The sequence below is a fragment of the Melanaphis sacchari genome, unplaced genomic scaffold (assembly GCF_002803265.2).
Source record: "Melanaphis sacchari strain LSU unplaced genomic scaffold, SCAv2.0 Contig86_pilon_pilon, whole genome shotgun sequence".
Taxonomy (NCBI): Eukaryota; Metazoa; Arthropoda; class Insecta; order Hemiptera; family Aphididae; genus Melanaphis; species Melanaphis sacchari.
Window position 1 is genome coordinate 62,054 of NW_020271611.1, and position 13,306 is coordinate 75,359.

Genomic DNA, 13,306 nt, shown 5'->3' on the forward strand with positions numbered 1-13,306 from the left:
CGTGTGAATGATGTCTTAATTAACTGGTAGTGTCCCGCGCCGATCCGGTCACGCGGGGGGCGCGAAACACGGATGGTTAGGTCTGCACCCCCATTGTCGGTTAAAAAAATAAATAACGTTTCGTGTGTGTACAGGTACGACACGCATTGTGCCCCGCGCGTGCATAATAGGCTTATAAAATATGTAAAACAATGTATAGATGTATTATATCTGCCTCGAATGTTATTATTATTATTTGTACTACAAAATGGAACACCGCCGACCATTAAATTATCCCGCGGAGACTTGAACGGTCCCCCTGAGTGTAGCTTGGACATCACCGCGGCGTATGAGTTACACTATACAACGAAAAATATAAGTTCACGTTGATAGGTATATTTACAAATTATATAGGAATTTTTCCGATTAAATCGTCCAAAATTTGAATATTGATAGACGGATATAAGTACGCGGGTATACGCGTGATTTCTGAAATCGATCAATATGTTGTATTGTTTTGATATTTTATAAAATTATAAAATATAGAATTACGACAGTCCGTGTGGCCGTGTCCATCTCGTCGATTGCGTGGTTTTATAGTTTTTTTGTATATACTTCCTAATGTTGGTTCTATTATAGATACGTCAGAATAACGAGACGAAATAACAACACCGAATAATACAAATAAAAATCGACTTTGAGGAACGCACGCCACGGCATAGTGCACGCGTCTAAGACATCGCGTATGTATCACAATAATAATAATAATAAAGTAATCCGTCTCGTGTGTATATAAATTATACGAGAACGCGCAGCTCATTGGCTCGTTGGCCTCGCGCGTAAGATTGTGTGATGCGCGCCACAAGTATATTTTATACCTTATACCTATGTTCTATACGTTATAGTTATATTACTGTAGTACACACGGGTTATAATAAACGAAGAACTGTTGCCATACCTATAATAATAAAATACTACATAATGTATACTATGTATGGTATAATATTTGTAGTGTATACCGCGTATGTATCTACACACGATTTACCTGCGGGTCATAACGGCAGGAAATTTTGTAATGTCGGACAAAAGAAATAACATACATAGGTACACACACTCGATTGAGGACCCTCGTCGGTATTATTATTATTATTATTATTAATATTACGTTGTATATTATATGCCCGAGCGTTAGCTTCGCCGCCGCGGTTGTTTGATATCGATTGGGATAAAACGTCGGATCGCTATAATTCCCCCGAGTGATATGCGACCCCGTCGTCGTCGTAGTGGCGTCGCGTCCCCACTCGAGTGACGTGCATGGATGGTAAATACACAACGCACTCGAAAATCGCAATTTTGAATTATTATGCCCAGCCAAAACGTTTAACGTTACAGCAGCCGTTTGTGTACGGGATAATCCATCAAACTGGCTACACTTGAAAAATGTTCTATTTTATCAGTATTTATAATACTTTTGTCAGTATTATTTTTTTTAATTTTATAGAAACAAACTATATTTTAAATTTTATTATTGAAAACGTAGTTCTATAAAAAATAAAATACAATAATAATAATAATAATAATAATAATAATAAATAAATACCTATTTATATCGGATAGGTACATTTTTTAAAATATAGTTTCATTTATTAGTAAGTACTTAAGTACAAATTTTATAATCGACCTAGTCAAATAAAAAACAACTACTATTCTAAAAATGTTACAGTTATATTAAGCTTCACTTATTTAAACGTTAATAGAAATATTTATTATTATTATATCAAAAATCATAAAAGATTATTAAAAACTATTTTACACGAAGAAAAAATATACTGGCTACGTTAATAATAAACCTAAGAAATTTTAAGTAGAATTTTCACCATGAACTGGGTAGAATTTTATTTGTGATAAAGTATTTTAATTTTTTTCATAACTTAACTCAATGCAGTTTTATAAGTTTTTTAAAAACATATAATATCATATATGTTTTAAGCTTTAATAACTCTTTTCTAATTATTTTAATAAAAAAATAATAACACGTATAAAATTGCCTTCGTTATTGTGTAAAAATTTTAAATTCCTAGAGTGATGATTTATCTCTGCAGATAAAACGTTCGTGCGAACCTCATTTTTGGTATCAATTTTTACGTGTGTAGCGTCCTCTTAATAATGTATAGTTTACTTGTAATTTTTAAAATAAAAATACAGCTTGTTATAAAACCATTAGGTATCAGAAAAAATAGTTGAAAAATTAATAGTTTCATAATTATTTCGAAGATTCAAACTATATTATAAAATCTTTGTTTTCGAAAACACTAAATTTGTCTCGAAAAATTAGTATAGTCATAGTTAAATGAATCACTCTGATTATATGTGTATACATTTAATATATTATGTATATATGCACAACACTGCGGTTAAGTTTAAGCGAGGGTAGTAAACGTACATATACTTTCATATACACGCGTTGGAACTAAAGGCGAATTTTGTTACAAACGCAAACACACGGCAGGTTTTTGTTTATAAAGTGGTCTCATGTAAAAAATATGTATTAGGTATGCATCAATATCCGCTGCGAGAAACTTGATCACTTATTACATTGGAATTTCAGAAGATATTTAAAACCATCTTGCTCTTTTTTTAAACAGCATCAAAGATATACGTAATTTAATATAATATTATTTAGGTGTATAATGTAATAAATACTCGTATATTATATTATACGTCAATCGATGTTTGGATTAAAAGCTACCGTCTTAAATGATATATTCAAATAAGTTACCTAATTATAATTTGGACTAAATATATAAATGCAAATTTAAAATTGTTGAAGACAATTTAATTGATATGCATATTGTCTTGTCTTGTCTTATTAATTATTATAATGAGAGAAAAATTATACACTCGTCTTAAATTTCTTTATGCACACTTGTTCGACGTCTGCATAATATAACGAAAAACAAACTCTCCATAGACTATCCTATTCTTCAACTATACAATAACAATGTCATTATTATAATGGTAAAGATTTTTTTATTAGGAGTTTTTTTGTGCCAATCATCTTAGTGACACTTATCATTGTATATTTGTATAGTTGGCCATCATATATTATGAGAAACCAAGTATAATATGAATTACAATAGACTTTTTTTTGTTATCATGAACGTTAACAATATAAATATATATGTGGTTAAAATATTAAAACCTAAGGATATAAATTTGAAAACACCAAATATTATATTTTAAACCATGAATTAACACTTCGAACCGGGGTCATATCCCCTACAGTTCAGGTCCTTGCAATAGACATCGTTAAAGTGAGTTCGAAAAGTCAGAATCAAGGTTTTACTGCAATAAAATAATTACAGTATGCGAATTATTGAAAAACCACTTCCATCAAGATGCCATCGATAAATATAATCTACGTGAATAGAATGTATTGTTATTACTTATTAGTTATTTGTATATTACTTTAATTATTAAAATATTTATTAAAAACATCCCTTGCTAAAAAAACACAATGATATCTTTTCAATTAATTTTTTACCACGTTTATTTTGGGGCATATTATATAGTATTTTAATAATAAAAAAAAAAAAACTATACCTAAATTATTCAGTGTATATTGTATATACCTAGTATGCATTTTCGAGAAATAGTTACACTAAATAGAAATAATTACAAAAAAAGTGCATCAACGATTATTCTGAAAAGATTTCTGGACATGCAGCTATATTCTTTAATGGGTGGGTGGATGGGTGGGTTGCTAACTATACTAACTTAATTTAACTATCCTAAGTGATATAGTATTGTAAAGAGATTAGCCATGACAATTGACAGTATTTACAGACTGTTGTCTCAAAATAATCCCCCCGCCATGTATCACAATATAATATAGTTCATAGTATTATATACAAATACAATGCACGTGTAAGGTATTTGATTAATCCTCTATTTTGAGCGATTGTAGTGTCATACTACTACTGCAGGTTAAACTCACTCAATAGAACGAAGATATTGTTACATGATTAATGATTCTTTGGTAACTGGTAAGCACATAATAAATACTTCAGTGACGACTATTAAAATAACGTGATACTGTCGATGTAGCTGCTGCAGAAGAAGGTAAATTTGTTCGGATTTTTAATCCAACTACCTGAACCTAGACGACTGCCAGAGGACAAGTAATAATTTTTAGTTACCAGGTAGATACGACGGCGCTCATAAGAATAATACGAATGGCACTAATAAACAGGCATTATTATAATATTATACTCTCGCATTATTATGTAACGGAAAAAAAATGCTATTTTAGTATATATTTATATTATATTGTTTTCACCTGGTGCAGACACACGCGCATAACTTCATTATAATCACGCAACTCAACATAATGTTATAAATTACAATATTATGTGCATTGTACCTTTACGTTGGGGTAAGGGGAGCGTGTGCAAATGGATATATCAAAAAGTGCAACCACGCCCCTATTAGTGTCGCATTTAACCTACTAAATATTGGCAATGGTCCAGCAGTTTAATTTAAATCAACTGTCAAAAAATAATTTCTAATTAAAACATTGAACGACGGCTTGCACATGGCAAACGTTTGAAATTGCTCCCGACGTTTCTCCCGCGTGTATTTGTTCAACCTTAGTCGAGATTCAAGGACGTTTACCCACTAATAATGTCATTGGAAACCGCCAATGGACAACTCATTTAATATTCATCACGAATGACCATTATGGACACAGCGCGGATTTGTATTTGTCTTAACGTCTATACCTAGAATTTAAAACTGGTGGCATACTGCAGAGTACAAACATGCCTTAATTGCGGTGTCTTTTCCGCAGCTCAGTTTAATATTATGTTATACATTTCTTGGTCTTACTATATACGTTTTGTAGACAACAACAGACATTTTTAATGACAATTATCAATTACTAATGTCAAATGAATTTATGACTCACGCTAATTAAAATTATTTTTTATATAAAAAATAAAGCCTCAATACATCAATAGTAAGTCAGTAAATCCAAAAGTATGTATACCTATATCATATTATTATAACATAATAAAAATATTTAAATACGCAGTCAACTTACCTCGGTTACATAATTTTCATCGGCTAAAACATTTGTTGGCAGAAGCATCAGACGATTTCGATCCCAGAGCCTGGAAAACAAAATAAACAAAAATCGTAAATGCGAGAAAAACAAAAAACAATAGCGTACAGTATACTAGTAGAGTATAATGTCTGTACACATTTACAGAAAATGCTATCGTGCCCTGCGAATAATTATATGAATAAACGACTTCGTGGTATATGAGATCACCTGAGTCCCGAAATGTGCAGTGTTGGCTTTAGAAAATTGATGACATACTGATTAGCTAATTTACTAATAAATTTGCGTATAATAAATGTGTGTTGGTCGAGCGTACTCAGATCGGGTAAAAAGGTACTTAAAAAATAATAAGAAGAAACTTTAAGTTTCAGTGAAATTTGGATTAATAATAAGTTTACTTCAAATTCATATAAGTTATAAAATCCATTAATATTCTTAGAATATCGAATACAGTGATTATTTCATAAACATATTTTGTACACGAAATGGTTTTTCATAATTTTAACTAAACAATCATTTTTGAGTGGTACACATCCTACCATAATACTATTAATTACATTATAATCATCTTATTTGCAAATTAGAATGTGCGTATATAAATATATATTATAATTATATATATATATATGCCAACGGAACATCAACTCTGGAATCAAAACAAAAAAGTGGGCTAAGGGGAGACAATATTTCTCTCACCCACCCACCCACCCCCTCCAGTAAATATGGCTCTGAAATGTATGTGTGTGCATTTTCGTGTTTACATAATATTATTATGAGTATATTTATGATGTATCGAACCCTTTCGCCCAGCCCGTACGAGAATTAAAAAGACGAGCGCGCACATATAATATATACGTACCCGTGGTACAAAGAAAATACATTTACGCGGCAATCAAGATATCAACCGGTCCGAAGGTTGTTGTAACACAACAATAATAACGAGAACACACGCACATATATTTTATATGTGTATATATGTACTGTGTAATGAATTGGAACCCCGCGGATAAGAAAATGAGATATTTTTCTCTTCACGTCGTACATCGGTTTCACTCGTGACAACCGCGAGCGCGCGCGCGCTTATTTTATTTACGTCGCACGCGTGCCACCGTGTTAATCCGTCTCGGACTAACCGCCGTATTTTCCTCGATTTCACCGATGACACCGTCTAAAATCTCGTCGTGAAACAATTGGTTATGCGAGTGTATTTTAATATATGTTGGCGTAAATACTTAACTACCTATAACCATTACAGTAATCGATTGCCACGTTTATAGATTATATTGTATTGTTGTATTATAGGCTGAATAAGTAAGAATATAAAATGTATAAATCTACTACTACTATACTTTGTCCTCCCCTGCCGAGATTTTTTTGTTTTTATTTTTCTCGATTATTTTGAAAAGTATGCGAAGAATTTATTCAGTATTGACTTCCCTCTGTACAAACTATATCCAATTTACTATCAGAAGACAGCAAACGCATATAAGATTGAAATACATTTTTCTGTGATGCAAAGTTGTCGTTAATACAAAAAAAAAATAATAAAATAAAACCCCATCAATGTAAAACGTATATATTCATCATATCACTCAGAATTTAAAATAAGAATAATTTGTTAAGCGTTTAAGATTTTTTCAACCAAATGTGCTTTGAGTTTTTCAAATCCAACATTATCATACTGTAAGACAGGATTATATGTATAGTCTTGTTCTATAATATCGTACGATATCACAATAAATATTTGTCGATTTTAAAAGTTACCTCAATATCCTACTTAGGGCAATAGGGAATTATCCTAGTTGTAAATTATACAGTATTCTGCGTAATAAAATATACTGCGAAACATCGCTGTGCTTGTTCTTCTTGGAAAAATAAAGCTTTTCGGCTAATGCAAGTCACTTCTAGTCGTTTCCTATATAATATATTATAACGGTGCAATCAAAACAATCGACTTGTTAACTGTGCAGTGTACTATTTATTAACCATAGACACTTTCAGACTGCTCTACGAAACCGCGAAGAAGTCTCGGATATTTCGGCCAGCGCAGCGTAGTTACCACAGCTGCAAAGCACGCCGACAACAAAAGGCACCCGACCGTAAGACGGCGGGTAACGAATCGCATAATGCACGAAATCTAATGCTCTCCCTCCCTCATTTTCTATCTCGATTTATACAAGAAAATACTGGAAAATTCACATAAATCACGCAGCTAGATCCGTTCGCTCACATTTCACTATATATACATATATAATATGTATTATGTACAGCAGGCAAGAAACGGAAATAAAAAGAAAACGGTCGCGTGCGACGTCTACTCGACATGAACAATATGCGTAGGTAACGGATAAAATACATCTCTCTCTACATATATGTTGTATGTATATTATATGTGGTGTAATATATAGTGTAACACCGTACTCAGCTGACATCTAACTTCCTTAGATAGGGTGAACCCGAGGACGCGTGGTTTGGGAAGGGATGCAAGTACCAAGTGGATGAGTGACGCATCACCTTCTTGAAAAATGATTATGAAAACAATTTCGGTAGTTGATTATTTTACACATCAGTTATTATTTCATAGTAATATGATAAAATATTATATTAACTATTTAACTTTGAACTAATTTTCATCAAACATAATAGTTAAAAATAACAACAATAGCGAAACAAAGGTTTTAATTGTAATAAGGTGTGTATATGTGTGTGTGTGTGTGTGTGTAATACAATTTTTTAAATCAGTTCATTGACGATATAGGAGAGTTATATATTGAAGAAAATAAAACGATTTTCCGTCGATCTTCATGCTCGCTCGTCATTTTATCTATGCGCTCCTTTAAACATAATAAACTGCTTACACTCTTATATGGTTGTAATACCTTATATGTACTCTTTTAATTCGATTTTATTACATGAAGTACATAAATATGCTAAATCATTAAATTAAATATTAATCTTTTGATTGAGAGTACTAAAAACATAATAAATAATTGTTTAAAGTCACGACAACGATGTGCGTCCTGTAATCTATTATTTTACCAAAGTACTCAATTATTGAATTTTCATTACAATATCGACTAAAAAATAATAAATATAAATTCATTATGGTATATCGTTATTATTTATAATTTATTATTATATATCAACCATTACAGTAAGCGTTTGTTAAAACAATAGACAACGTTATTGAGGACAATACGAATTGTCTACATACATTTCTGGGACTTTTTTCATACGTATTAAATAACATTTAATATATTCTATACAAAAGTAATATTATTAAAGAGATTAGTGTAATAATATTAAGTTATTTAAAGTGTATTTCGTCGACAACGTCCTTAATCCTTATTATAATATAATATAATGTGCAGTAGCCAAATTAGAAATATAATACTTATATTACGACACTCCTGGTACCTATTTATACGATACATAATAACATCTGCATTCTGTATAGCATATACTATACACCTACATAATATTACATACAGTGACGACGATTTTTCGTTTGTTCATATATTCTCATAGTGGTCGTAAAGGGTGTTTCAAATTTCGTGTAACAAAAACTATGAGGATTATTATACATGTCAAAATCCACCAATGTCATCAGACTGAAGACTCACTGCAACACTCCGCAATACATTATGCACGCAATCTTTTCATATCTGAATTATAAAATTTAATATTTCCCATCACAATTTCATGTTTTTAAACAATACTTTGGGTGATCGATTTATATTATATAATATGTGAACAATATAATATAATAGGTATATGAAAATATTTATTATCGCGCCATTTTGATTATATATTCATATAAAGTTTATATTTTACGAACTAAGCGGCGGTCGATTAGATTATATAATAAGAGCAATAGTTATAGGTTTAGTATAGGTAAATCGAATATTCGCAGGAGTCAACGGACAACGATAACATATTCACTTTATCACAACACGCCCATGAAGAAATAAAATAAATCGAATAAATGTTATTTTAAACATACCTGTATATATATAATACATACATAATACGTACCTAACGCGGATCTATGCATTGTAAGCTACATGAAACCTGTGTATGTACGACAATCAGAGTTATAAATTTAAACAAACGTCAGTTTAAAATAAGCAACTACTATTTCACACTAATACAATATATAATTTTTTTAATTTTAGTTATACACACGCCCCGAGGTCGAATAATGCAGAACTATATACATTATACAGATTATTATAAATAATAAGACCGATATAGAACGAAAAATAAATAGTTTCTGTATAATTTTCAGATGAGTTTTTTTATCTTTTCAATCTGAAACAATAAATCTTTCCTTAAATAATAACAAAACTTAATTTTATATGTTTTGATACTTAGTCTGACGTGACATTAATAATGCGAGACTAAAACTACTAAGACCATTAAAAAACTTGCCTTCGTAGTTTCGTGTTATAATTTAACTTTGTAATGTAATTAATTTTGTGTCAACGAAAAATCTTCATCATATTTCATAACGTCCTTTATTATATTGTATACTCGTATATCGATATGCGTAGTTAGTGACTTCATGTCAGTTATTTTTGTAAATAATTATGCACACGATCATTTACTGCAGCTATTCATTACCTTTTGCAACAATTAAATGCGTAAAGAAATCACATTTTATACAAATTTCGTAGTTATTGCCAGTTATAGGTATAGATACTTCTGTATAACGACGAACAACGAGAAAAAAAATATCCATTTAGTGAGAAAACATTTTGGATAATAAGTTTTTTCCGTTTTTTCAACGCATAAAAAAGTAAAATAAAATAAACGACAATCGAAAAAGTGTACTAGTCTTAACTTTTCATTGTCGTAGGTTCAAACCACCTGGTATATACCGCATAATATAACGACGGCGATGATAGTTATATATAGGCATGAAGTCATTAGTGCGTCGTCGTCATCGTTTGCTCAAACTCATTTTCACAGCGTTCTACCTACTTATACCTGCCCGCAAACCTATAATAATTCAACCAAGCAACGAGTTTTCCTGCATATACGAGACACTTTAACAGTATTATTATTATTATTATTATTATCGTTATATATACATATATACATGTACCGAAGAGGAATCTTTTCTATATAGGTAGGTATGCTCTCGCCCCCGTGCAGTGTATGCGTATTAAAAAAATATTATATATTATTAAATTTATATGCGTTTGTAACCGACTGCGATACCATCGCCTGTGTGTATGTATGCGTGTGTGTTGGCAGGGTGCTATATATGCTGATGATGCTGCCGCCGCTGTACCGGGTTACAAGAGCCAATAATATTAGTAGATATAATATAAAACAAACCAGAGGAAAGATTTTAATCGTCTCCCGTGTTTTTCTCCGCCAGCGTATATTATATATTATTGTAATACACATGAAGACTTATACACACATGCACAATCGCCCTTTGTGTGACGTTCAAACGCGCATTATAAATATTAACGCTATACTCGTACGCACTTGCGCGGCGGCGCGGCCGAGTCTTAAATCATGACGCCGCCGCTGCTGCCGAGTGTCATCGCGCCAGTTTTGTTTTGTTTTGTTTTTTTTTTCTCATTTTTTTTTTCACCCGACGGTAGCCTGTTCTCTACCAAACAAACGGCTTTCATCACAATGCCCCCATGGAACGACTTTTTTTCCTCAGCTTCCCCACGCGCATTTCTCTCTCTTTTTCCACCGCTATCGCTTTTTTTTTCCCTCCGCGTTCTAAATATACCTATACAACGACGCTAAAAGCCAATATTTATATAACTATACCTACCGGTAACTTCAATAGTTGGTATACCTAATACATAAAGGTGTATGACGATATTTTAATAACATGCGACGGGATTAAGGCCGACCGGCATATTTCATTCCCGCTCGACTTACAATATTCCGTGCGCCTACATGTTAGCTGCACATGGCACATTATAATATGTACAAAAAAATAAAATACAATGCGTACGACGATAAAATACAATAATATTATACATGAAATTTCACGCTTTATCGTTATTGTTATACGCGCAAATGCAAAGAGGGTTTACGCGTCGCGGGTTCAATCACCGACCGTAATAATAATAATAAACCGCGGAAATTGTATTTCGAGCACAGTTATTGTGCACAATTCGTGGATTTGCTAATCGATATACACTTGAAATATTAATTTTCAACGACTTCACTGCGTATATCAGTATATTTAAATAAAATCAGAGTAAAACATCGATACGGTAATAATAAGCTACTGTTGAAGGGGTGATTGACGTGCGGTTGATGACGTTTTCACTTTGTGCTTGGTACTATATAAATACATAATACATATATATTTAATTTTTTTAAATGATCTAACCAAACATACGGTTACAAATTAACATTTTTCAATATTTAGAATTATTTCAAATACATATAAAACCATCAAAATCTTCAAACTATTTTAAAAATGTAATAATTTTACAAAATCAATAGGTAATAGCAAGTAAGTATGTATAAAAATATGGAAAGAATTTCAACCCTATTTAAGATTTAATTTATAACAATAAACTGAAATTTTAAATAAATTCTAAATAAATGCCGTAGAGGCATAGAAAATTATTTCTATTCTTACACTGAACCTTTAGCTAATAAGGTAACTACAGATGTGCATCCTACTTTTATTTAAGCCAGTCGGCACGTAATCCTCAAGAAACAGTCAGCGGATTTCGTTGGGCCGGAGGTGATGTGACGGAAGCTCATTTAAGACTCGTTTCATCAAAATTTAATCGCACTCGAAGTGTACCTAATAGACTACTAGAGAATTATCTTGGAGGTAATTACTTAGATCAAATTCCTGACCTGATTTCCGTTAACACAACACTCATAATACGTAGGTATACCTACTTAGTATTTACGGATGACGAGTGACGATAACAACGGTTATCGAAAGATAGATCATTGATGACCAACAAAAATGTCAGGTCATAACGTATACTCGCCACAAATATATTATAAATTACATTTTGACTAATCTTACTACGTGGTGTTTATTAAGCCTTATAAATTTGAAAAGTAGTCATGAACAGAATTGTGAAGACACGAAAGTTCAACTGCTGTATGCACTAGATGCAGTAGTGGTGAACCAGGTAGGGCTATTACTCTATCACTGGTCTGCCCTTAAACATTTTAATTTAGTCATGTTTCATAATAATATGTGTATATTATTATTTTTAACAAATTCATAATTGTTTTTAAAGTAAGTAGATGTATATTATATATATTAAATTACTGAAAAAACCTTTAAGGAATTTGAAGAAAGTATAATAAAAAAATCGAACAAAAAATCAATAAAATATTCAGTTGATTATCCTTTGTTATCGTAACACTAGAAAATTTAACAAAATATTTTTATGACATATATCTAGTTTAGTGTTTCCATATTTACTTACTTAACTTACTTAAACCGAGACAAAGGTTTTCGTAAAATTTTTATGGAAAAAAAATAAAAATCTTACCATCACCAGCACGATGACATGTGCCACGCGCTTTGTGATGCGTCAAGATAAGATAATAGGATTAGACACTTAGTCACTTATAATATTCACAGAAATTCCTTGTAAATATGATTTGACAGTTGAATACAATCATACGTCTCTAATTAAGTAATTGAAATTGATTATATTTAAATATTTCAACACGGATATATTTGGAAAAACCAATGAGAACCTTGGTGCAATAATCGCGTAACGCGTAGCATGACAATTTTATAATATCTATTATCGTACTATAAAGATTTAAATATTATCAAATACTATCATCGATTATTAACTTACAAGCCAGCGATACATCGGATTATTGGAATTTAGTGTAATATGTAACTGGAATGCGCAAGTGTATCTGATATACTTGTATTATTTGGTTTATTGTGCTGATCTGTAACTTTTGATATTCTTACATTAAAGAATGTTTGAATCATTGAAAGTGACGCAAATGTATACACCACAGATACACAAAAAATCTCCATAACATAATGCGTCAAACAGATTTTTATCAATAATTAATAGAAATATATTTACATTAATTAATCTATGCATGAGAAGTACTTATATGCTAACCTATCTATTACCTATATACATACCTAGTTTTATATTGTATACAACATAATCGTATTGTTTATTTATTACAAAATATGAAATGTATTATCATGATTTA

General features: G+C 31.2%; 1 pseudogene; it reads right to left on the bottom strand.

The window, feature by feature from the left end:
* The window catches only part of LOC112602345, a 66,083-nt pseudogene that overhangs the window by 43,441 nt on the left and 9,336 nt on the right, over nucleotides 1-13,306 (bottom strand).